Source organism: Pseudopipra pipra, chromosome 14, assembly GCF_036250125.1.
Source record: "Pseudopipra pipra isolate bDixPip1 chromosome 14, bDixPip1.hap1, whole genome shotgun sequence".
NCBI classification, from domain to species: domain Eukaryota; kingdom Metazoa; phylum Chordata; class Aves; order Passeriformes; family Pipridae; genus Pseudopipra; species Pseudopipra pipra.
Window position 1 is genome coordinate 14,513,060 of NC_087562.1, and position 27,164 is coordinate 14,540,223.

Sequence of the window (27,164 nt, forward strand, 5' to 3'; positions counted from 1 at the left end):
TATGACTATTCTTTTGAAGAAATCCAACCAAAGTACTTATGACTTTGCCTGAAAGCTATAGTTAGCACTAATTTAGCTAGAAGTATGTAACAAAGAATATTTTATCCAGCTGTAAGTGTGTGATGAATTGGTGGGAATATATAGCCATTTGTTATGCTTATATAGCAGTTCATAGCTGTAATAATCCTGGATCACTTCACTCTTCTCTGTGAATTAGGCAATATTAATATCCATTTTTGTCAATGGAGATTGAGAGACAGGGAGCAAGAGAGCTCTTACCATCTGCTCTTAATGGAGGCTTAACCTTCCATCTCTCTCTGCCAGTGCAGATAAACTTCTTTCAAAACTTCAAAAGTACTTTATTTGTAAAGTTCAGGTATCTCCTAGGACCACACTGTCACAGTTTTGAACTTTTGAACAGAATATCTCTGTTTAGGATTGAACCCAGAGGTAAGGCAGAACCAGTGTGCTACAAGGTCTCCCAGACATTTTCCAGAATCACAGAATCATAGAATCAACTGGGTTGGAAAAGACCTCCGAGGTCATAAAGTCCAACCCTTGATCCAACACCACCGTGGTTACCAGACCATGGCACTAAGTGCCAAATGGTTTGGGTTGGAAGGGACCTTAAAGATCATCCAGTTCCAACTCGCTTGCCATGGGCAGGGACACCTTCCACTATCCTAGGATGCTCAGAGCTCCATCCAACGTGGCCTTGGACACTTTCAGGGATGGGGCATCCACAACTTTTCTGGGCAACCTGTGCCAGGGCCTCCCCACCCTCGCAGGGAAGAATTTCTTCCTAATATTTGATCTAAACCTACTCTCTTTCAGTCTGAAGCCATTCCCCCCTTGTCCTGTCACTACATGCCTTTGTAAAAGAGCCTTTCTTGTGGGCTCCCTTCCAGCACTGGAAGGTCACAATTAGGTCACCCTGAAGCCTTCTCTTCTCCAGACTGAACAATCCCAACTCTCCAGCCTTTCCTCGTAGCAGAGCTGCTCATCCCTCTGATCCTCTTGGTGCCTCCTCTGGGCTCACTCCAGCAGCTCCAAGTCCTCCCTGTGCTGAGACCCCAGGGCTGGAGGCAGCTCTGCAGGTGAGGTGTCACCTGAGGGGGCAGAGGGGCAGAATCCCCCCCTGCCCTGCTGCCCATGCTGTGGGATGAGCCCATACACGGGGGTTCTGGGTGCCAGAGCACATGGCTGGGGCAGCTCCAGCCTCTCACCCAGCAGCACCCCCAAGTCCTTCTCCCCAGGGCTGCTCTCATCCTCTTCACCCCCAGCCTGGACTGATACCAGGGTTGCCCTGACCCAGGTGCAGCACCTTGTGCTTGGTCTTGTCAAGCCTTGTGAGGTTCCCGTGGCCCACTCTCGAGGAGTGGGATGACATCCCCTGCTGCAGTTGAATGAGTGCCAGCTACTTTTTGAATTTGTCCAGTGGCATCTGTGGTGAATTCAATAACTCTGTGCCTACAATAGCCTGGAAGATAAAGCAGTACATTTTGGGCTTTGCTATGGGCATGTCTGTATGAAGATTTACTGGATTTGGGCTCCTGTGTCTGGCTAACTAAGGCTGTAAAGCCTTCAATGATTCGCCTGAAGTTACCTAACAATTCTGTTGTGGAGCAAATAATTTAAATTGATATCTCCAAAGTTAGTGCCTTCCCACTCACTGTCGATACACTGATTAGAAGCTGTCTGAGGCTATAAGTTAGTACTTGTAACTCTGTTAAAGCTGTTTTGAGTGTGACAGCTTCCAGCCTGGTGCCTCTTACCAGGCAATTTGCAGTTGAGTTGGAAAGCAGAGGAGCAGCGTGGGAGCTGCAGCTGTGCCATTTCCAGCCCCACACCAAGCACTACCAGGCATTACCTCTCCAGCTCTGAGGCCTTATGAGCTGAAGTCAGGAACTGGGGAGAAGTGTTTTCTTCTTGGTTGTTCTCCATATTCTTTTTTACATATGTAAAATACTGCTTTATGTGGAAAAAATACTCCTTACCTTGGCAGGAGGTAACTCTCCTATCTTTGAATTCAGTTTCTGAAAAGGTGTCTTATCTTTATGTTAAAGTGGACTCATAATCTTACCATAGTGCCTTTGCCCATTTCAAACCCATCAGTTTTTTTACAGGTTCTTTTCTTTTGTTTCTGATATTATTGTAAACACACTTTTATTAAGCAATCTATAGAGCTCACATCAGGCTATTTCACAATAAGTGTTCCTAATCTTCTCTGTAAAATTCACTCTGTGCATGTTTATCTTCTGGTAATTCAAACTTGCTTCCAACTGTCTGCTTTTTATATTATCATAATCTTGATTCAAATCTGGCTGGTTAGGAGTTGACACAAACAGGTTTATTAAGGTGTCTTATTCTGTCTGACAGATCTCATATTTAGTAATGCATTTTACTCCTACCTTATTGATCAAAAAATCCTTTTACATTATTCATCTTTTTCTGCCAGTTTTCAGAGCTTGTTGCTCAATTGATTCAATAGTTCATTTTACATTACAATATTTGTAACCGGAATTTCTTATGTTCTAATGTAGATGTAGGGAATACCTTAAAATTCCTTTCTAAGCCAATCAATTTTCTGAGTAATAAATATATCTATCAATGTTGTTATAAATGAATTTTAGTTCTTCTGAAGGTTTAGGGGACTCTGCTATGAAGTTATCTACTTGCATTTAAGTATCAAGAAAATATCTACACTTTTTAATATACAAGAGCTATAGGCCTGTGACTTCTCAATCCCCAGCAAGTATTCTGAGAGGCAACTGCTGTATAATATCTGAAATATCTACATCATATGCAACATCTGTATTTTTTACAGATATGCTGATCAAAGAAAAGCCAGAAATGGACCTCACCTGGGCAAACTAGAGGTAAGTAGCAACTCTTCTGTAGCCATTCTGAGCTATGCCCTTTTGTTCCCTTATTTCCAGAGGAGCCTGCTACTGCTTTTTGTCCCTGGTAAAATTGGAGAACATGTTAATTTGTGTATATGTGTTTATGCTGTAGGTACAAGTCATCTGTGCCACAGTACAGAAAAGGAGGATAATATAATCTATACTGAAGGTTTTTGCAGTAAAGACTGGAGGTTTTTTTAATGTGAATTATGCCCTGGTGCCCTCAAATCACAAAATTTGATTTTCTTGTTATCCCAATGAAAGTTTCAACAAGAAACTTACGGGTCTGATGTCAGTGTAACTCTGGAGCTGTATTGTAACTTCACTGCTTCAAAACTGTTTTTCTTGGCTCCAGCCCCACAGCTGTGTTAAAGTACAGGTGCACAGAGAAAATGCATTCAGATATTCAGAGTACTTGCAAGATACTCAGCTTTCCTGAACAGTGCAGGCTGGATGCTCAGGCATAGCAGAATTCCTATTTTCTTCCCTTGGAGCTCCTGTCTGTGGACTGGTGCAGTTGCCTTTTGTCTCAGGTCACTTTGTGGTGAGCACTGAGGGCAGCAAGCGCACACAGGGACCAGGAATCTCCTGGGGCTACTTTTGCATTGTATCTCCATCCTCTGCCACCACTCCCAGAGCAGGAAATGTGGCCTTGGGGTCTCAGTAACAAGTATTCCCATTCCTTAGACATGCCCTAACTAGGTGTTTGTCTCATTATGAATGTGTTAGGCTCACAAAAATCTCTTACGTGCTGGCATGATGAGGGACCTGGAGAAATATGACTTCTACGTAACATCTCATAGCGATAAAGAGTTTCCATTCACAATTTTAGGCATCTGCAGGCTTTGACTGACTTCACAGTGCTCACCTGCATGACATTAGACATTCATTAGACGTGGTGATTTGTGTTTCTTTTCTTGCACTCTCAGTTGATGTAAATTGGTATGGCTGACAAAACACCAATCAGTCAGGTTGTCTTACCCTAAAAAAGCCTCAAGCTGGGTGCTCTAATGTGGCACAGACTTTCCCAGGGCTTAAAAAAGGGTCTCTGAAAATTAAAGAGACTAGTTTAGTATATAAACGGTTGTGTGGATATACACTGTACTTTATATCATATGGCAAAGGTAGAATGGGAGCAATTGTGGTTGCTGTCTATAAATGGACCAAATGGAAGGTAGAAATGTTGAGTTAAAGGGCAGCGTTGGCACCAGAACTGAAATAAACTTTCTACAAATAAATTTAATTTGGTAATGAGAAGGTTGAGGTTCTGGAGCAACTTTCCATTTAGAGTAGTGGGGACAAGAAACCAAATTACTTCTAAGATGGAACTTGCTTGTTTATGAAGTGTCTGTGTTGTGTGGCTGCCTGTGATAGCAGGGAATTGCATTTGATGACCCAGGAGGTCCCTTCCAGTATTGCTTCCTATGAATATGCAATCATTATGAAAATAAATAAAGCTTCTAGTGTGCTTCACTGGTTGAAAAATCCTTTCTGTAACAACCCTAGGAACCTTGCTGGAAATAATTAGCAGAATTACCACTTATAATCTGAAAACACAGAAAGCTGAAGTGACTGGAGGAACAATATGAAGAATTTTTCACTCTCTGGATTTGGGTGGCAGAATTGTGTATGATGCACTTCCTTGAAAGGGTAGTTGCTATTAAAGCAATTTGCTTTATGTCTTTTGCTTGCATTTACAACAGAACATCTTTGTATGGAACTGTATATTCCCTCTGCTATTGTGCTGTGTCTGTGTGCATTTTTAGCTGTCCATCCCATGCTTCTATGCTGTATATTTAAACAATTGGCAGAGGAAATTGCTGGCATTTACTGAATATCCAGAATTAACTTGTCCAAGATTTCCTTCTCTGCTAAGAAAGCAGGCCCTCCTTGCTGTTGCAGTAGTCAATGGTTCCCGAGTGACCTCCTGATCCTCAATTCAAGCCTTTCAGGTGGCTGCCTCACTTGTGCTTCTGCTGGTGGAATACAGATCCTCCCAGGGTTACTGGGGCTGCTGGCTGTATTTCTGAGCAGATCAGGCCTAACAAAGCAACACTGCTGGAAATCCAAATGTGCTCTGTAAAGCATCATCAAAATACTAACAATAAATCACAAGAGTCTGTGCTATGCTACAAATCCTGTGATTCAGCATGTCAAAAAGGAACTATTAGGCTTCCAACTTGGGATAAAATAATCACAGGAAAATAGGTGGATCTGTCAAGTTGTTAAAAGATAATGCTGAAATATGCAGCAATCTGCTCAGCAATCAATCTGTCAAAGATGGTAAATATTAGTCTAGAAAATAGGAAAATAGACCTTTTTTTACATTAGTGCTTGTGAAAATAACTTGTATTTGACTTTGCATTTTAATACTCGCGTCTTTAACCCACACTGGAAGGTTAGAGCCAAAAAAAATACAAAAAAGAAATTGTGTTTGAAACAAATGCAGAACACAAATTAAAAAAAAAACCAACAACTTAATAACCCTAAATCCCTGCTGTATGACCTTGTAGAAGACAAAGAAACAGTTTGTATTAAGGAAAAAAATTACTTAGCCAAATGCAGTTGTAGTTTAAACAAATCTTTAAGGTTCATTTACAGTACCAAATCCTAATGGCCCTAGAGACCTGACAAGAAGGAATGGAAAGTTTCAGCTTCTTCCTGCAAAATTTCTAAGTCACCTTATCCATTATCAATTGCTATAAATCTCCCCTGTGTACTTAGTGACCTAAAAGATGGTTAAAATACACTGACTTGCAATGGCAAAAGGATGACTGGACATATTTGGCTAGTTCTGTACTCAAACTGTGCACAATATGAAAACACAAACCCTACATTTTCAGATTTTTAGCATCATGAGGGAATGTGCTTTTGGGATTGCTGATAATTGATCATCCCACAAATGAAAGGAACATTTATGGTGCAGCATTGCTGTTACTTGGTGCCCATTAAAGAGGGTGAAGAATTCTGCAAATGCTATAGAGTGCAAGAGGCTGTTTTCAATCCACTGCAGATGTTCACATTCCTCACCATTTCAGACATATGGCTTAGCTAGGAAGAAACTTATTGTCCTCTTTAACTTCTCAAAGATCATTAAAAAGCGATGCACTTAGCTGTGCTGTGCTTTGCTGTCACTGTGCAGTGCAGAGGAAATGCAAGCCTGTAAGATATGATGTAGATGTAGCTGGTTGTGCTTCCTAGAGTTAAGGTTTCTTTGTATGTCCATTTTCTAAGATTTGTTTCTGCTGAGTTGAGCTTTGTCAAGCTGAAGTATACTTGGCTGCTGCTATGGGATGAATTTGGGGCTCTGTCAGCAGAAATAATTGAGCTTCTTCTTGGAAGGAGACTACATTCTTAATTGTTGGCTGGAAAGCTCTCACACTTCCACGTTTCAGACCAGACACATTGTCTAGAGGGTTGTTCTGTTGCTGGGGATGAGCCTTTTTTGTTATTCTCATAAGAATCCAGCTAAATCTAGTCATGTTACTCAGTTACAAAGCATGTGCTTTGTTAGAGGCTGAGCTGGCTTCTAATTAAGACCTCACTTTTCCTGCACCTGCACAGGGTCAGGGATACATTCAGACCTGCTTTAATCAAGCAAGTTCCAGAAGGGCTGGTACAGGTGGTGGGTGCTTGGGGTGGCAGCCCCTGGGATCAGTGGAGTACTTAGGGCTGCTGTCTGTGAGAGTTGTCCAACTGAGGATGTTCCTGGGGTAGGAAAAAAGCATACATTCATGGAATTGTGCATGCAGAGTGCTGTAGTGTCTGCTCGAAGAAGCCAAATTAAGCTTAACTGGACTTGACTTTGCAAACTGAATGATTTGTCACAACAATATTTTGCATGCAAGAGAGGTAGGTAAGCTTAGTTTCAGCTGGATGTCAGGGTGGTTGAGTGCAGAGGATTTATTTAAACAGTGCTCTTTCATCTCCCTTACCTCAGGATTCACTACTCCCTCCAGTGAGCCCCGAGTCAGTGCAGTTTATCCTTCTGCCTCCTACCAGCTTCAGGGTGATCCAAGAGACGTATCCCTGTTGTAAATATGTTTTATGTGAAAGATGTAGTTGTAATGTGAGTTCCTGAATTTCTTCCTGTGTATTTGTGGCAAACAGCTCTGCTGGTGTGTGGTATTCTCAGGCTGTAGCAGATGTCCACCTATGTAGCCTCTACAAGATGCTGCTGACAGCTTAACAACTGATGTAGTCTAAAGATAATTAAATATTAAGTCTTGAATAGGCTCTAGTATCCTATCAGTAATTGAACTACCATAATATATTTGCTTCTGTTTACTGCTGTGCACTAAGCCAGATGCATTTCAGCATTTTGATCCTTTTCACACAGCTTTTCTCCTGTAATGCAGCTTCATGTGTAAGCAGTTGTGTTAAGTAGCAGCCCTACAAGCTTCCCATCTGGCTTTGCCATAAGAACAAGCTACATGCAATAAATGCATCTCTGTTCTTAAATCAAGGAAGAGCAATTGCAGAGACATTCTGCAGTCACCTGTGGGAAAAAGTCTGTCCAGGGTATTCATAATTCCTTCAAGCTTTTATGACTACTGCTTGCTACCTTTATCCTCTCCTTTAATTATCCGGTTTGTTTCCTATCCATGATGTTTTTCCTTGCACCCTATATGTAGGTATATTTATTGTTACAGGATTGAATGATCCTGTATGGTTCCCTGAAAATGTTCTGCACAAAAACCTATGGCTTCAGTTTTGCCAGAACCATAAGAATTTTGCAAATGCATCAATTTTGGAGACTCACTTCAGTTACTCCTGAGATAGCTTTGCTGGGGCAAAGGGAGCAGGGAGGCAACATTGCCTTTGAAATTTCTAGCTCTATCTGGTCTTTCACCAGCTGCCTCTAAAACATGAAGTGAATTTTCTGCCCTGCTGTAGCTGCTAGACAAGTCTCTTGATATGAGTGTCTGCAGCAAAGCAGTCTCTTTCAGGAGGGAAAGAAATGACAACCGAGCAGGCTGCGTGACAGAGAGCTAGATACATGATATCAGCTAAAGGTTTGGGGTTGTTTTCCTTTTTTGTTTTGTTTTGTTTTCATTTTTGCCTTAAGGGGCAGAACTCAGTTCTGCTGGTTCTTCATGCAGTCCACTAGACAGCAGCATCCAATGGTGTGTATTCATTATTCACTATAAATTGAAAAGTTATTCTAATTAGACAGTGATGTAATCCTCCTGCTGCTTTGGATCAGATGTCTTCCAGTGTAAACAAAAACCCATCAGACTTGAAGAAGTGGGTCAGATCAAGAGACATCACAGTGCATTATAGCATAATCCAGTGGAATTGGTTCTAAAATGGTGCCTCTTGGTGGGGGAAGGGGACACTGGACTACAGCCTACACTTTGAAAAGGTCACTGTAGTGGAAGAGTGTAAAAATTGTTTCTTCATGTCATGTTTTTTTATTTCAGGGCATATCATAGGTGCTGCATTCATACAAGGAACCCTATGTTCTTTCATGTGCTTTGCCTGTCAGTGCTGCACAAAAATTTGAGTGAAATATTCTTTCAAAAGTCCATTTGCAGAGCAATGAAGTGAAACCATCTTAATCTAACAGTATGTAAAAGAGTATAAATTTGGCAGTGACATATGGATGTATAATTGTACAGCTTATGTACTGCTTTAATGAGGTATAAAACTTGTCTCAGAAATGCAGCTATGCAGTGACTTTCATTCCACAAATCCATCAGAACAGCATATCAACGAAACCATATTCTTTCCACAGTGTTTGGAAGACATTTGTTAAGCATTAGCACCAGTTGTCATATGGTTCAGAGAGTCCCCATAAGGCCTGAGAGTGTTGCATTTGCCCTACTTGGACTTACTCTCACTGAATTGTTAACTGTTATGATTTAATATGTCTGTCAAACGTTAGACTCCCAGGCTGAAAGGACCATCCTGGATGTGGGGAAGTTTGTTGCAGGCTTTGCTATCTCTGGTTTGGAAGGAATTTGAAGGGGGTGCTGGAACAGGCATGAGCACAGCTGCAGGGAAGTAGAGGCAGAAAGAGAAGACTAAAGCACCAGAAGAACATACAAAAGAATAGAGGTTTTGTTCTGCTGGAAGTGAGGATTCTGGGGAGAGAGATCTTGGAGATTTCTCTGTCTCCAGGCTGTTTGCATAGCTCAACTCTGTATATGAGGGATCCCTTTCCATAGTCTATATGTTGCTCACAGTCCCACGTGTATGGGAGACAGTGAACAACCCTGGCATTGGTGGAGAGATGCTTTTGTCTGTATGTAGCTGGAATTCAAAGCTCGTGGACACTACCTTGAAGATTTACAGAGCTAAACGGGGGGCATGCAAGGCTCTCAGTTAAGATCAGCACCATGGATAGATAAGCAGACTAGTAAGAAAAACTCAGTTTTAAGAAGTTTGAAAATAAACTTTCCATCTTGCCTGATTAGTTCAATTTATAGAAACAAAACAAAACAAACAATCCTTCAACAAACAAACCCCAAACCAAAATATAACCCTCCTACCCCCACCACCAAACCCTCCCCACCTATTCCTTGTTTCATTTCTTAATAAGTAATTTCAGCCAAATCTTTTTTGTTCATTCGTAATGGTGTAGCTAAATGCAATGGAATGCCTTTCCAAAGCTGATCAGGGTTTCATTTTGCACTTTATCAGCATGAAGTAGGTAATCTGAGCCTTTTCATCTCTGGGTACTCATCTGTGCTCAAGAGAAATCTGTTAATTAGAGCTTTCTCTCAGTATGGATTTTCTTTCTTTCTGTGTGTATGTGAGTGGAATCAGTCTTTTAACAAAACAACCAAGTAAGTTTGTGTTAAGTGCTCTGTGGCAGCACTGGATTTGCAGACACAGAATGCAACCCTGTTGCTTTTTGTGTTGGGAGGAAGGCTCCATTTCTTCTGTGGAGGAGAGAACTGAAAAGAAGAACAAAGAGCAGTTTCATAGCTAATTATTTGCCAGTGGCCTAGGCCCTGTATGAAATCAGTAAATCTGGCATCTATTTTTCCCAGCTGCTTGTTGAGAGAATGGATTGCAGAGGTTATATCAGCCCAGGATATCAGTATGATTAAACATGTCATATGTGAGCTTTTGTATTGTCTTTGTGGCCTCAAAAAAGAGAATTGAAGAATGCCACAAATAACCCCATTCTCAAATCGGCCCTGAATAGAGCTTTAGTTCAAATACACAGGAACATGTCTACTCCACTGTCAGAATTATTGTTATCTGTCTTCTAAATATGAAATGACTATCACAGTAGACAGATGATGTGCAGATGTTACCAAAAAAATAAGAAAAGGAATAAAAGAGGAAATGTGAACATTTCTATCATTAAAAATATCAAAAAAGTCAGTGGTGATCAATGACTGAGCATTGTCCAGCAAAAACTAGAGGGACCAAAAGAAGTCTGTCTTTCCACAAATAAAAACAAAACTATACACAAGATTTATAAGCATCTGCTTGAGATAATGGGAGACTTGGAAAGGAGATTGAAGTGATAGAACAAGCAGGCAAAAAGTAATGCATGGATGATCCTACAACTGCCTATAAGATTTAAAAGTTTATCACTATAATAACTTCTCCACAATGTACTGATAAAAAACAACTTGAGAACTTTACTGGTGCAATTTGAGAAAATGATCAAAACATAGTAAAATTGTGTTAAAACAACATGGAGTTTAGATTAATGAGTTAACTATCTTTTGCACATTTTCAGATAATGTACTTAAACCAAACTCTATGAGGAAAAAAGATTTTATGAGTAATCCTAGTAACTGTGCATGTGACTAGGTGGTATTATAGTATTGTATATAAATAGTTGTATTTTTCCTTTCAGTACCTGTTCCTTAAATGCAAAAATTCATTTATACCTTCCTGGGTTTATTTTACTGTGTTTTACCCTTTTGCAGTCTTGCTTGACATCTCTTACAGTGAATGTCTGGCCATCTTTCTTAGTTTTTAAATTTCAGTAAAATTATTCCATTGTTTATGTCAAGGGGATTAAAGGAAGTCACATTCCAGTGCTCTTTTTTTTGCCTTACAGCTGGATTACTGAGAGAAGTCATCACCTTTAGGCACTTAAAATTTTACACAGCGTTTTATCAAATACTAGAGCCATGTTTTTGGCTTGAAAATTCAAATTTAATTGGTTTTCTGGCCATGCCAAATTTTACACTGACAATGGCAGGGGTCCAGTGTACGTGAGTCACACATGAAGCCTGTCTCAAATACAGAGGCACCTCAGCAATGAGTTATGGTTTCATTCTTTTCAGATAGTCAGGTCATGGTGAGCTGGCAATAGTAATAACTCTTGCCAACTTAAAACTTATTTTCTTAAATATGATACATAATATGTGATTGATAGTGTAATTGAATATAACTGATATAACCATGAGAACAATGTTTTTCTGTAAGGACAGTCAAGCACCGGACCAGGTTCTCTGGACAGTTTTTGGATTTTCTCTGTATAGAGATATTTGAGTCTCCATTGGAAACAGCTCTGAGCAAGGAGGTTGGATGAGATGATCTCCACAGGTCCTGACCAACCTCAGCCTTTCTCTGATTTAATATTTGCAACATGCTTACTGTGATTTTGTTAGACTGGGACTTTCCATACCAATTTTCACCCTGAAGTGCATTTTGATGACAAAGTTTCAAGTCCCAGTAAGAGGTTTATAGTGGAAGTGCTGACAAAACCTTTCCTCTGATGGTAGAAGTGTGTCACTATTACATAGAGCAAGAACATGGAACAAGGTCTAGAGTTAGGAATTGACCTGTAACTCCTGCATGACAAAACATTAGTAATGACTGTAATTAGCAATTATCAGTAGCGGTCTCCAATGATTTTCTACATCATATAGCCCTTTAATGTCTGCTTCCAATTTCCTCTTAAATTAGTAGAACATTCATTTCATATAGAACATCTGTTTCATAATGTATTTGATATAATTTTCTTATGCTTTCAAAAATTATAAAAAGAACCAGCTGCACCTACTTTTATTTTTTTGGCTCTAGGATTACATTTTATCATTTGTGCAGGGAGACATTTTAATTTTGGAGAGGTTGTCCTCTATGTACAATATCTGTTATTTCAAACTCTAAGGAAGCTTAATTTTTGAACTTAGACACCTTTTTTTTTTCTTTTTTCTTTCTCTTTAATGTCATACTGGGCGGGGTTTGGAAGCACGAAACTGTTTCAGAGACAGATGTTCAAACCTGGTGAATGTTACTCCCTTCCCCTACCACTTGGGATCTGCTGCTGCATTTAAAAGAATAAGAGGAGAAATGTTGCTGTTCCATATTTCATATTGGAAGTGGTTTAATTTCTGCACTGTCGACAGTGATTTGATGTTGCCCAAGTGTTGTCACATGGACCTAACTCTGCAAGTTGCAGTGCACTCATTTCCTGTTAATTTTATCAGCAGTTGGGAACCCCTCAGAACTTTGAAGCCAAATTATGCAAGGCCTGTTGGGAATCTTTGTGGCAGAGGAAAGGAAGACTGAAAGGAAGAGGAAAGGCTCCTTGCTTTAGGATTGCAAAGCCAAACTTATTCTTCTTGTAGATGCCTGAGAATTTAGTCTTCAAAGAAAGGACAGACATCAAACTGATTATTAGAGAACAACACATTTTATTTTATTTGCAGCTATCTACTCCTAAATTTTAGTGCCATGTATAGTAACAATCAGTTATGTTCATTCAGGAATATTTACCAGTTTATTTAAATTGAACTGCACTTACTAGATGAAGTTTTAAAGAATAATCTGTAATATCCCAGAAGCTTCATTGTGCAAGTGCACTCTACAGCAGGGCAGAGCTGCAGAATGGAAACTGCTTGGGCAACATTTTTCCCCTCCAATCTTTCAGATTTTCTGTAGTCCTTCTCAGCAGTGGTGAAGGATTTAGTACTCTCTAGAATAGCTGAGTTCTTATAAGCATATCTGATAAATTATTCCTGTATAAATGCATGAAAATATGCAATATCTCTGGAAATGACAAGAATATCAGAAGTGACAGATAATTTATTTGTATGGTTGTTGACTGGACATGGAGTCAGTATGAGCAATAACCAGAGCAGTTTCTTGTCTCAGACAGTGAAATACTGACTTTAAACCTCATCAGGCTTCAAGGTTTCTGCCTACAATGCTCTGTAAAAACTAATTGTTAAGTATTCTGTGGGACCTCTGGCAGCTTTGCCAGTCAGACATAAAGCTGAGTTTTCTTTTTTTCTCCATTAATAGTTTAACTGTGTATGATTGTGGAGAAGGGGGCTGAAAAATTCCACTTTCTGGATTGCTCAGGTGCATAAAGCCATGCACACCTGGGTGTCCTCGAGAGCAGTGAAACCAGGAGCTTCCGTGGCTCCTGCTGCTGGACTGGCATTGCTCACACTGGGGAAATTCCCACAGTACTCCCAAACACTCACAGATTCCTCAGGTCCCAGTTACAGCTCCTGTCTCACTTCTGTTCCATGTGGTCTGTGGGTCTAGATGCTGAAGGGGAAGATTTTGCAGGCTGGTGGGGTGTGCACACCGGGGAATCCCATTTGAAAAGTCCTTTTAAGCCGTGTCAGTGTTGCACCACTGTCATTTGGCTGAAGCATTTTGAGTCCTTTTCAGTTCTTCACATTGTTTTCTGAACTTTTAATCTACTTCCCCACATTTAAATGTCCCTTGGTAAGCCTCTCAGAGAACTACCATGCCTGCTTGCTTGCTTGTTAAGCTATTGTTGAGATACAAAGTGAGATGTACATGTCATTGATACACAAGAAAACAGAAGCAAAGTGCAAAAGCCCATTACATTACAGAGTTCCCATACATTGGGAAATATGTTGCTTTGCTTTTTGTCAGGGGTTTATAGGTTCCTTCTACTTAACTGTCACAATTAAAATATAACTTACTATCAAATATATTGTCTTTGAAAAAAGAAATTGAGTTCTCTCTGGGGCAGTGAGAACCTTTGCTCTTTAAAGTCCAGCAAAGCTTGCATTTTTTGGGCTGTATGAGCCTGGAGGAGAAACATTGTCATTCAGAAGTCAATTCTGCTCACCCATTAGGAAAACACATTCACACTAATGGCTCTACAGTCAATCAGTGACAAAGACCTACAGGAAGACATACCTGTTTCACTGTTCACTGATCTTGCAATTTGATCAATATCATTTTGAATGAATTTTCTTTTACTTTGTCTGTAACATCTCTTTTTACAGCCAGACTGAATGTGCACCATAAAACTGTACTGCAGATATTGCTGAAAGGACTAACCATGTTGAAGGCCACAGTAGAGGCTCGACTTCATTCAGCCACATGGTTTTATCTGTTTCCAAATGAGCTCCTATTATTCTGTGGTACCCTGAGGGAGTAACAGTCATGATGGCTCTTTGAGATGTTGCTGTTCTCTGTAGCAGAATTTCTTAGCATGTACCACAGCTTTCTGTTTGCTTCCAAAGTGTTAGGGGAGCTTTTGGGCATTTAAATTTTGCTGTTGTGTTCAGAGTTGTAAAAACAGAAGAATAACTCTGAGTTTAACTTTTATCTATTAAAGGTGGTGTGTGCCTGTGGTTTTGAGGTCCTGATATCCCACAGTCCTGGGGTAGGACCGTAGAGAGATCTCCCTGAAATGTCTGTGCAGGCTGTGCAGAGGATGGATTGGTTTTCTGTGCTCACCTGTCTCTGGCTGGCTGAAGAGGTCCTTCAGCTGGGAGAGTCCGTGGGATCTGTGTGGATGTGACTTGGTTGCTCTTGTGAATAAAAGCTTCTGCCAATGTTTCATTTCCTCTCTGCTTTTCACCACTGCAGCTGCATTCAAGCTAGATTTCCAAGGAGAAGGTAAGAATCTTAAATGGAAATACCTACACTTCTGTGAGTCAGTTGTGGTTCCATCCAAAGAGCCAATATCATGTAGCATAAGGAGCACAGAGGAGATCAGAGGCTTGTAGCAGAGCAGTTTGTTTATTTATTTTTACTCAGTCTTTCATTTCATTAAACATGTGACTTTCTGTAAGCTGTGTATTACCCAGCAACAAAAATATTTCTGCACAGAGTAGGAAACAAGTGGATGGTTCTCTGTTGTTGATATTTCAGTTGAGGGGTGCCCGAGGTTACCAGGTAATCTAATTGTTATCTAGAAGGTGCTGAATTAGGTACAATATCAAGGAAACCATGTCTAGAAGATACTCTATAGCAATATGTAAAGCAGTTGACTCTTAGATGCCTTACATAACTGAGAAGTTAACTGTTATAGCACAAGTGTTAGTAGAGGCAACAAAAAGTATGTCTGGATGTTGACATGAACAGTTTTGTAGAGATTTTACAACAAAGGGGAAGCCTGTGACTGGGAAACTAGGATCAAGAAATTTCCTCAAGCTATGTAGTCTGAAAGCAGAGAGGAGAATTGCTGTTAGTTGTAAGCAGAATACAAAAATGAAGCAATCATTGTAAATAGGGGTTAATGCAGTGCTAATTTAAAAAAAAAAAAAAGGTGAGATTTCTGCTGCATAAAAAATAAGGGAAAGACACAATCTGTGTCAAGTAGGATGGAAGCTTGGCTGGACTCCACTCTTATGGTCTCAACGTTTTTCAGTGACCTGGTGGATGGTTTTCCCATCTGTAAAATGGCATAGAATTAATACTTACCTTCTGGGATGCTATAGTATCCTCCTTAGAAAATTAATCAGATTCATAGGCTTAACAGCAAACATATGTAACTAACTTCTTCCTATGACGTGTAAGTAACTTCTCAGAGATGCCAGTAGGTCTTATCTTCTAAAATGTGTCTGTTCTTTCATGGGTTCATGGCCAAAATGTTCAGCATTTGGCCCACAGCAGAACTAACTTCTAAGTTCAGAGACTATAAACAGCAGAATTATGGAAAAGTGAGACTGTAACTCTGAGAGAAATAAAACCCATTGTTATGATAATTCTTATGTGCTGCCCTTCATTAGCTACAGACTGTAGTCAGAAGGGCCATTTTTTATCTAACCCAGATTGTGACTTATCTGCATTTCACAAAAGTTATCAGTAGGTTTTCAACAGAGATGTCTGGAAACTTTCTGTTTTCTTAGTCTCCTAGCAATATAATTCCATCATAAATTTGAGGTATTATGAATAGAAAGTCATGTTTTTGAAGAGCATTTAATAGAATAAATGGTAGAAATGCATTTGTAGTTCATATAACTGATACCATGTAAGAACAGGTAAAGCCAAAACTTCCACTTTTTAATGTATAAAATGTGTTTTCATTTGTAATTCATTGGCAAGACATTTATTGGCATTTAAAATAGACACTATTAGATATCAGTTAGTGGTTTTTTTTCATAAAGATTATATTTACTTTTTTTTAAATCACTTAGTGAAAGTAAGCTTTGCAAAAGCACAGACAAGATGGTCAGCCGTTTATAGACTTGCATTGTCAGCACACACTTCTGCAGTCAATTGTTACTTGTCTCCTACACTTGAAAACAGAGGCTTGGTGTTCTTTATTCTCTTTTTTTCCCATTCTGCACAGCTAAATGCATATATTAGCACAGTGGTATCTGTCTAAAAATGATAACATTAAATTTAAGAAAAGAGTAAGTGTCCCTAACATGTCAATAAAATTAAATGACATCCTTCCCCTTCTAGCTTTTCTTAAGCTCAGGATTTCCTGTGTCCTTTCAGCAGTGCTTTTAATGGGCTTTGAGTTCATCATGTTATTGCGTGGAGGATAATCTCCATATGGTGAAGGTCCTGCCAGCCCTACCAGAAGGGCATTGCTATTCCTTAGTAGCTTGGAGATTTTGAACAGAATAGCAGGCAATGAATTTTGGAAATTACAAACATAATCAAGTCCCTGTTTCCAAAATTAAGAACATTACTTGCAGTGTATCATAATTTTTGAAGCTGTTTTCGGAGCATGTACTCTCTTTGTCAAAATGAATCCCCCAGGGGGTAATGTATTAAATGAGGGTGAAAATGGGTACCTTCAGTGTGAGTGCACTGGAATTAAATTCATAATGCATTACCACAGTTGTAAAGATATTGCTAAAGAAGTTTTTATCATTTTGTATTTGAGGAGTATTCAAAAAAGTATAATTGAACCAACAACCGTGGCATGATTTTAGGAATCTGTGATAACCAAAGGTCTGATTGCATTCATCTGAAAGGATTCTCCTCAAATCCCTGAAGGCCTAATGAATTAGTGTCTGCCCCAATCATGTTATAATGAGGCATAAATTATTTATAATGTTTGTTGAGGAAAGGAAAACCTCTTTAAAACCCGGCTTTTTCTACCAGTATTTAGAAAAGTGCTTTTTTTTTCAGTTGATACATGGAACGGTTACTGTGCTTCCCACATTTATCTTCAGTTTCATTCTCTCATCCCATAGTGTCAACTTGTTGCTATTAGTGAGCTATTCATATTCTGATTAGAAAATATCTGTAGGTTGTTCCTAAATTTTTACTCTCCTGTGAAGACAAAGGCAGTCCTGGCATGAGCCAAAGCTCTTGAAGTCACCAAGGACGTTCGTATTGCTTAGTGGGCACTGTCTCCTTTACATGGTATTTAGTGACTTAGTTGGCTGGGCTGAAGTCCTCCCTCAGAAGGAAAAGACACAAGGCCAGGCTGGCATTGCACTCCAAATGCAGCTGGGAGATATTCAGAGGAAGAACCCATCAAGGCCAGAGTAACCACAGAGCTCTGCCCTGTGCCCTGTGTGTCAGCAGCCTTGTCAGGTGGGAGGGAGGAGGCACATGGAGTCCAAAACCACCCCTGTTCCAAAGACTTCAAACAGGGCAAGGGAGAAAAAAGAAAAAAAAAAAAAAAAAAAAAAAAAAAAAACAGCCCCCCAAAACCAGAGGTCTCAAAGTGCTGCTCTGAACACACACATTCACATCCATGTGCTGTGTTTTACACTAACATTCCATGCAGGGCTGAAGTGGGTCAAGGGTTCACCCTGACCTCACTGTGCAGTGGGTCCGAGCTGACCACCCTAAGCCCTGCCTTGGAAATACTGTAGGCTCAATATTGTCTAGTTCTCATGATAACCCCCAAATTTTAAAGTTTTACTGTTGTTTCATTCTATTTCAATCAATACGGGTGAACAGTATTTTTACACTCCATACACACATATTTTTTCAGCATGTAGAATCTCTCCCTGTAATGGTGGTACATGAAAACACATTTCTTTGACAGGAAGTGAAAATCATGGCTAAAAAGACTACTTCAGAACACCTACTGAACAGTCAGAAATCTCTCTTAGACTACTCTTTTTAACAGACCTGTAATTTCACAATCTATAATATTAAAATAGAGTTTTGCTATATGGAATGTCAGAATGGTAAAATAAAAATGCTATTGTGAGAGAGAATTATCTCAGCATTCTCAGTTTGGATCCAACTAAATCTATCAGATAAATGACAGGTGATTTATACTAACAAGGAATTGTCTGAGAGGAAAAGAGAACTGAAAGAGAATTCAATTGAGATAGACATGAGTGAGGAGAACAAGACACTCGAATTTCTCAGATGTGTCTAAGCATGTCATTGTATAGACAACAGCTAAGGGAGCAAAAAGAAATCACTGATCAAGTGCAGAGGCAACCACGGAACAGTAACTAGAAAAAAAACCTCTGGAGAAACTAATTTAGGTATTCTGGACAAAACTAGATAATGAGGAATGTACCTTAACACCAATTTATTTCACTGACAGCCCTAAAATGTCACTTGTGTATTTACTAAAAGCATTTATCATCATACTTTTAAATCATAGCTAATAAGAATGCAGCTGAGACACACTGGCAGCTGGTGTGAGGGGAGCATGGCAGGCAGAGGAGGTTGAAACCTGCCTGTGCCTCTGAGTGTCCTCTGCAACACATCGCTTGTGCTGCCTGATCTCACTGGAGCCAGGCCTGATCTCAGTCAAACTGGCATTTCCCTTTCCATATTTCTTGCCCTGTGCCTTTTTTTTTTTTTTTTTGGGGGGGGGACATGGTGGCAATTCTTACAGTCTGGAGCACAGTGAACCTTTGTGAGGGAGAAGGCCACCATCGTAGTGCACCTCAATTGTTAACTTCTGCTGTTGGAAAAGGAGACTTTGTTCCAAGGAAGAGCCGACTGAGCTAATGGTTCAGGTCTAAATAAAGCATGTGCAGCTTTTGAGGACTGAGGGGGGTCCTGCAAGAGGGTGAGAAGCAGAGCAAAGAAAGGAGCTCACAGAGCCCAGCTGCCCACACGATGCTGCTGCTCCCCAGCCCTTGGGCAGCTGGAAACAGGGGCTGTGTCACTGGGAGGGAACATGTCACAGGGTGAAGGGAGAGCTGTGTAAGGAGGAGACCACCAGGCCCCCTGCCCCCTGGCATTGGGGAGACAACAGTCCCCTGAACACCACCAGCAGAGCGGGGCAAAGGGACAGGGGAGTTGGCTGATGGCTGAGCTGCAGGGCTGGCAGCTGAACGACACGGATGTCAGGGACTTTAGGCATGTGTTTGTCAAGCTGATGTGCATTAAGAAGGGGGATGTAGCAGTGAAATTCACTTAGATTTTCACACTTTCATTTTATGAAAAGCAATGGATATTCCGCTTGTTTAGAGGGTAAATATAAAAGCTTGTCTCTGGTGCAGCTGCCATTTATTCTGTTGCAGTGTACCTTTCTCTTTTTTGAAGTGAAAAATTCATTACTTCAGACCAACTGCTCCTTTTTTCTTCCTTTATTATTTTTTAAATAATCTTTGAAATTCTAGAATAAAAAGCTGGAAAGAAGTGTCAGAGCTGAACAGATCCAGTTCCTACACTTTGGTTCCAGCATTGTATAATTAGATCTTCTACAAACTTAATTAAATCTTCTTTTAGTGCTGTTCAGACCTGTCTACAGCTTTCCATTTGGTTATATAATAAACCTGTATTATTGTTTAATTGCATCAGCTATGTTGGTTGGCTGAGCTGAAACCAGGTTGCTTACTTGAAGACACAGCATGTAAAAGAGAGAGCAAACATTTATTCTCATTTTCTTCGGTGCGTGCTTTGATGTGCGTAGTGTTCACCTGTGCCTGTCTGTTCATTGTTTCTAGGTAATTATTGCAATTTAAGATCCATTTAATTATAACTTGTTCCTTTTATTTTATTAATAAGTCAAAAGAGTATATATTTCTCCAGTCTGTACAATGAATTCATTTTATGGTAACAAGGGAAGTTCTCTTTTCAGTAATGATGGTTATATTCTGGTAATTTACGTAGCCTAATTGGAATACTTCTTGTCGTAGTCCTTAAAAATAACTTTTTGGGTGCATTGCCAGTGCATTCTAATGCCAGTTACTCATACAATTTGTCTTATTGATGCCACTCTTCTGTGACTCTATGAGTATTAAAAATTCTTACTGTCATTCTATGGATCCTGTTAAATGTTAAAACCATCTGGGAACGTCTCAATCGATTAGTCTTGTGCAAACATTAGATGGAGAACGATAGCAGTAAATTCCATCTTGAGCTTATGCTGCAACTACTAATGCTTTAGTCCTTATGAAAACCTTCTGAATTTTTTTAAATGTTTAAAGTGATTATAGGGAAAGCTGACAGGTTTAGGGCCTAGAAGTCAGCGCAAGTGTCTATTTAGCATTCATACTTAGGAAGTTTGTATAAGAAACAGCAGTTGTAGATATGCAATTTGTACCCTTCTGCATTAGTTACTGTATCAGGGCATGTTTTGCAAGTTGAACGGGAGAGAAAAATCCATTTGCTGCCTGGGTAGTTCCCATTTTTATGTTTACATGTAGTTTACAGTGAAGAAAATGCATTTTTCTTTCCTCTGAGAAAGATGACTTATATCTATTTGCAGTTTGTATGTTATCTGCTGAACCTGGGAGACAGTGTATACTGCCTATAAAGTGTAGTGTCTGTACTGAACTATAACAAATAGTCAGATTCTAATATTTTCCAAGGATTTCAGTCTTAACTGAAGCAGAGTAGGCAGCAGCTTGCTTCACACTCAGAAGATTCCCAAAAGATTGTTGTCTTTTGAGGCAAATAATTAAGCAGTAATAATAATAATTAATCACTGATGACCTCCATCCACTTTTCCTTCAGAGGTGTCCTTCACAGGACAGTGACTGTGAGACATGCCCTTTGTAGGCAATAGGCTCTTTTCTCCAGTGGGTCATGTTTATTAGTGTGATCCCAAACTCTGGGCCAGCAGTGGAAATGGGAGCCCACATGCTGATTCTGCCCCAATGTGCTCCTTCAGACCTGTCATGGATCTGCCTCTGGCAGGTCCTTGGGGATAGGAGTGGTTCAGTGGGACAACAGATCATTCCCACTCACTACTTGTGCCATTGCATTCCCTAAACTGTGCTGAGCCTGGCTTTGTTTCTGCCCAGAATCAAACTGGATGGCCAAGCTGAAGGATAACATTTTTAAATGTCATTGTCTTCAGGCTGTTTTTATAGATTTTGCTCGAAACACATGGAACAAACCAAGCAGCTTTAAGAGTGGAACATAAAAATATCAAGAACAGAAAGTTTCAGTGCCCATGACCATAGAAGCTCACTAGAAAGCTATTGTATTAGCCTTTGGTATTCCCTTCCCCTTTCTCCCTAACTTCAACCATAAGTATAATCCACTTCTGGTCAAGGACAGGGTGGCAGATCCCAGAGATTATTATATGTCTGTGGCTGCCAGTGCTGATCTCTGACTTGAGAAGCCACCTGGGCTGGGAGGCAGAGATGGAAGAGGTGGCTGCCAGGACAGAAGGAATGTGCTACTGCCAAACCTGAAATGCCCTTTTAAAACAGCAGCAACTGCTGGAATCATCTTGGTTTAATTTTTTAAAACATGGAAAGTTGCTTTCCATGACTGCAGTCCTGTTTCACTCAAGAAGGGGCCCCACAGTACCTTACCTGTGTTTCACCTGGCTCTGCCACTGTCTGTGACCAAATCAGAGAATGTGGTTTGAAATTGTGGGCCCAAATAATCTGTGGAGACCAAAGGGGATGCCCCTACAGAACTTCTGACTGTTGGTATAAAAATTTTGAATCATCCTGATTCTAAAAGAATTTGAAGCTACTTATAGCTTTATCTTCTAGTCTTATCTAATATTGCCTGCTGGAGAAAATACTAGGAAGCCCTAATAACACACACATGCACATGTATCTTGAGCAAAGATCAAGGTAAGTAGCTAGTATTTGGCTGGTAATTATTCAAGCCTTAGGACACCATTTTCTTGAAAATACACACAAGGGAGAAATGAAAAATAACCATAATAAATTATTAATTTTAAGGAAATTAATATGCTAGCTGCAAAAATAACCACTCTGAAATGCAAATATGGCTAATATAGTTTAGCTGGTTAGATATGTTATAAATATAACAACTATTTGTGGAAGTTATCATAAAAGGTTATTTATAGGTTATCATAAAAGTTAGTTTTGGATACACAGCTTCTCCCACTTTAATTCTATGTGAATTAGGTAAATATAAATTATGCTATTTCCTGCAAATTTTTTAGACTAACTTTATTTTTATTTTGACCTGAATACTTATTCTGTTTATATTTGTAATTCTCCAAGGTATAACTTCATCTGCTATACAAATGAAAATTTGCTTATTGCTGAGAGAGAAGCCTTTAAATATTTAACAAAATCATGTTATGATTGCAAAAACAGAAGAGGAAAAATTTTGGAAATCAAAATGCTGACTAAATAAAGTTTATGTTTTTAAGGAATGTGTGATGAAATATAGCTTTGGACTGAATTTATGCTATGGACTATAGGTAAAGACAGTCACTCTATTATTTTAATTTTCCCCTTTCTCAACGACTTTTACATGTTTAACATGTTTGCTATTAAAAACTTGCAGTTCAAAACGATCCAGGCAGATCTTACACTAAAAAATACTTAGAAAAAGTTGCCAATATTTCTAATCATTGCAGTTAATTGTGATATTTAATGTTGAAAATTCAGTGTTTGAAATATAACGTTATATGTCTTGGATTGGATTGGCTTCAGATGAGAGAACAATTTGCTTCATCAGACAGATATAAACTGTTCTGTGTATAGACATGCACAGTTTTACTTCAGTCAGGAAAAGTTAAGTAGATTTATTTATGCAAACATATTCCTCACCTGCTATGCTACATGGCACTGATAACTTATTCTGGTGGGAGATGCCAGTGGTATCCCAGTGTGGCTCCTCTCAGCTCCTGGAGGAATTCTGTGCCCCTGGGTATGGAGCAGTTCTGCAGCAGAGCCCTTCAAATGTGCCTCGATGTGATCCTTCCCTCAGGAGACACAGCAGCAAGATCCTTTCCAGACAAATTAGATACTTTGAAACCTTAGGGTACCTTAGTTTGCATCACTGATAGTTGAAGAACCTACTATTTGATGGTGGTTTTATAGATTCTTGTGGTCTATGTAACAAAGTAGCTGATAATAGCTAATTTGATCAGTATTCTCTTGGAAAAGATTGTCACTGGTTTTTATTTGTTTGAAATCTGGCTATTATGGAAAAAAAGGAACATTGTTAGAATGTGTTTCAAATCCTGGACTCTTCAGTTTCAGTCGTATCAAGGTAAAAGTGCAAATGTGTAGGTTGGGTGTTTAAGGTGAAGGTGAATTAAATTAGGAATTACTGTACAATGTTATTCTGTAGAAAGATGCTTTTCCTAGTAGCAGGTATAGTGCTACCATAAGAACATATGGGAAATGTTTTAGTCTATTGGGTGCCTTGGTTTTAGTCTTCTAAACTCTTTTGTTCAGAACCTTGTGTTTTAAAGTCACAAATGTATCTCTCAACAGTGGCAGATGATTCCCCTTCCAGACTGTAAAAACTAAAGCCAGAAAAGGGGAATTGTTCACAGCAGTGCTCTCAGAACTTGATCTTTTTGGCAGTTCATCTGTAAATCTGCTTAATTTCTTGGACTTTCTAGAGGATTCTGGGTGATGTATCTCTTGTTACAATGGAAATCATGGTCACCCAAAGAGCACCTGAAGTGCTTACAGGGTTGCACTGGCAATTAATCTGACTGAAAGCAAAACAAATATTTTTTTTATTGCAAGAAAGGGTCCATATGCTTACAAAGCTCAGTACAAGGAACCTTATTCAGTAATTTTGGTGTTAAACTGCCGTGTGCTTTGGTTTTGATAGTTACCCAAGTCACTGTTTCTCCAGCTGTGGGGTGACATTCCACTTGAGGACTACAGAGGAATGCCAAAGGAACTGGAAAGGAGCTGAAAAAGTTTTAGAGTTCATATTATTCTACCAGCTATCTCAGAGTTTGCTAGCAGATGCAAACAGAGGGCCAAAAGGTATTTTCAGTAATCTGGGAGATACTGATGGAAGAAATCCTTAAATAGCTCCTTTCCTCTTTATATTCAGATTGTTAAACAAGGGTATTTGAACTGCTTTCTGTGCATGGAAAAACACAGAGGGAATCTGCTGGATATTTCTATTCTAATTTGAAAGAATATAGTGTATCAGGGGAATATGAGGGGAAGGCATATTATGGAAGTGTGTAATCTATTTTTTGCTAATCTACTGTAGTACATGAAAATGAGTGGAAAAATAATCTTGGCAGTCTCTGAATCACTTTAACATCAACACTGACTCCATGCTTTGAAATTGCATATTCTGCCTCATCCACCTTCTGCCTCCTTCCTTGTCTGTAGCTGTAATGAATGTCTGGATAATGCCTATTGATGTAGATGATTGTACTGGCATTTTTGCCTTTCAGTAACCTTCCCTTTCAAGCTGTGTTTCTGCACTGATCCTTTGCTCTGCCAAAATTCCTTCCTTTGGTGTATTTTATATGGAAAATGCCAAATACTTACCATTTTCCCTGTGTTTCATTTGCCTGGGCTTATTTAATTTTATTCTTGCAGGTAAATGATACTGTGAATTACTAGGGGTGTAGGGGATAACAGATGTTTGTGAAATGCAAAATTAAGCCTTCCCTGGCTTTGTTTTGAATTACTGTTTTTCATTCTAATTACATTTCTGGCAGAATTGTAGTTAAAATGAATACTCTTTTTATTTTGTGACAATCTCAGTGATTGCTTTTTTGGATTTGCACTTTGTCTGGTAAGTTCTGGGTTTGGGTTTCTTTTCTCTTCATGCAACCTCTCTCACTGCCTTCTTCACATGTTTCTGGAGCTCCTGGCTCTGTCAGTGATAAATTTCTACCTAGGATGGGTTTGTTTCTGTCTCTTCTGATTCATTCAGTGTCTTTGTATTGGGAATAGGAGAAAAAAAGTGAGAACTTCTTTGGGTATATGAGAAGACAGAATTCTGCAGTTCAGTACAGTTAGCCTTTAAAAAAATACGGGGGTGGAGGGGCAAGAAAGAGGGATTACTCTGGAAAGCCTCATAGATTATACATCTGCCCCTGTAATTCAAACTGGGACTTAACACAAAAGTAGTGAAGTTGATTGAGTAACTTAATAGTGGCAGAATAATCTCCCTTTTTCAGTGGCATGTGTCTTGGAAACCCTCCCTCACTAACCACCCCCTCATCCTCAAATGTTTGAATGCTGTTTGCTGTACCTGCCAAATATAAAATTAAACACCTGCATGGTTGTTATGCACAGCTGTATCCACCTGCTGAGCATGCCACTTGCCATTTGCTTTGATTAAGAGCAGGTTAAGAGAGACTTTAATTAAAGAAAGTTTGTAACACAGTTAAGCATCCACCTCTTCAGCCTCTTACCTTGATTATATGTTTTTCTGCTTTTCTACTTGATAAAGGCGAGGTATTGACTCCAGAGGGACACAATTTAATGATAACAATAGATACTGATTTTTCAGTTTAAATATAGAGCATCTAGACAGCATGCTTAGGGACACATTGGCTGGGATTTTATGAACCAGCAGTTCTGTCTGAAAGTGTGGTAGGGGGCTAAAAAACTGCTCTTGGTTGCACAGCCATCATGTAGTGTAGTCATACTGTGTTGTCCCTATTTATAAAGATAATATTTTTCTGTGATTAGGATAGGAAATTATTCCATGGAAAGGCACATAAGCCAAAAAAAGATTTCATAGACCTGTGTCATAATGGGGATGCAAGACAGTCCAGCAGGATTGTGGACTTACCCCTCTAAATGGCACTTGAGGGCACTGAGGTGAATGACCTCAGTGCAATCCCAAATAAACATTAGAGCACCCAATCAGTGTGTGCTCAAATCACAAACTTTCTTCTTTCTAATTGCTGTGACTCAGTAGATTTGTGTCTTGATGAGAATTAGCTATACTGAAGCAAACAGTGATAAAATGCATTGAATTATCCCAATGTGCAGTTAGTACAGATATTCTTTGTGTGGCACCTTTTGCCTTACAGCAGTCACAGCCCATGGTCTGTAGGTTGCAGTAAGAGGAGTAATCAACTATACATTTAAACAAAGACAAAACATATCCTATGTGTGCATATGATTAAGAAACTCAGAGTGAGATCTGGAGGCACGTAGTCTAGTTTGCTGTTAACATCCTGAATTTTACAAGGGAAAAGAGAATGACAAATAATTAGTGATGTTAATCTTCAAGGGATTCTGTTTGGTTCTTGGTGGTCATTCTTCTCAAAGGGAAGCCCAGAGGACCTCTCTGGAGTGAAACTGTGAAATTTATAAGCCCTACTAACACTACACACTTCCTCTGTTATTCCCAAAAATGTAAAAAATATGTATCTGGATTGCACCAGAAAATTGCTGGTAAGTAGTCATGGGTGAAATTAAGCTTCCCTTGTTATTTTCCTTGTTTGGGAAGTATTAGGGAACATCTGCAGCTAGAAGGTAAGTCCAGAGTAATTTTCTGGCTTTTTCAGCACAGTTCATCCAGTTTTCCAAAGGCTATATAGTGAAATAAAGAACTTCAGGAGAGCACTTAAACAAAGCAAGTTTGAAGCTTTGCATTGAGGCAGCACTCAGAAAAAAAAGGTACAATGTATTAATAGAACAAACCTTACGAGGATTATAGAGAAAAGAGAGACTTTCTTTTCAGTTGAATGGCAGTCAATTTTTGAATTAATGTCATGTTAAGAGAATATGTAGCTTTAAATCTGAAATGTATTGATTTTTGCCTCTTTGTCTTATGACATTTACTTTCCAACTTAGCTGGAGTGTCTTCTGAATCTTTGCTACTTTTCATCACGTATTTTCGTATACAGACCTAGCAGACATAATCTAGGAGTGAAAGTAGGAAAGAACAGGTTTCAAAAGAAATCTTCCTCTAAAACACAGGCAATATGTTGAGACTTCTAGCATTTTTGTATTTGAGACTTATTTTGAGACTTATTTTGGATGCATGAAAGATTCCTTTGTTCAAATC

The 27,164-nt window shown here is 39.3% G+C and overlaps 1 protein-coding gene across 1 annotated transcript in view; it reads left to right on the plus strand.

Annotated features, from left to right (window-relative positions):
* The first annotated feature begins 2,827 nt into the window (after positions 1-2,827).
* VSTM2B (V-set and transmembrane domain containing 2B) overlaps positions 2,828-27,164 on the plus strand; it is a 118,070-nt gene continuing 93,733 nt past the window's right edge. Inside the window, exon 1 of the mRNA XM_064671207.1 lies at positions 2,828-2,879. The gene's annotated coding sequence lies outside the window, so the exon portion shown is untranslated. The remainder of the gene's footprint in view (positions 2,880-27,164) is intronic.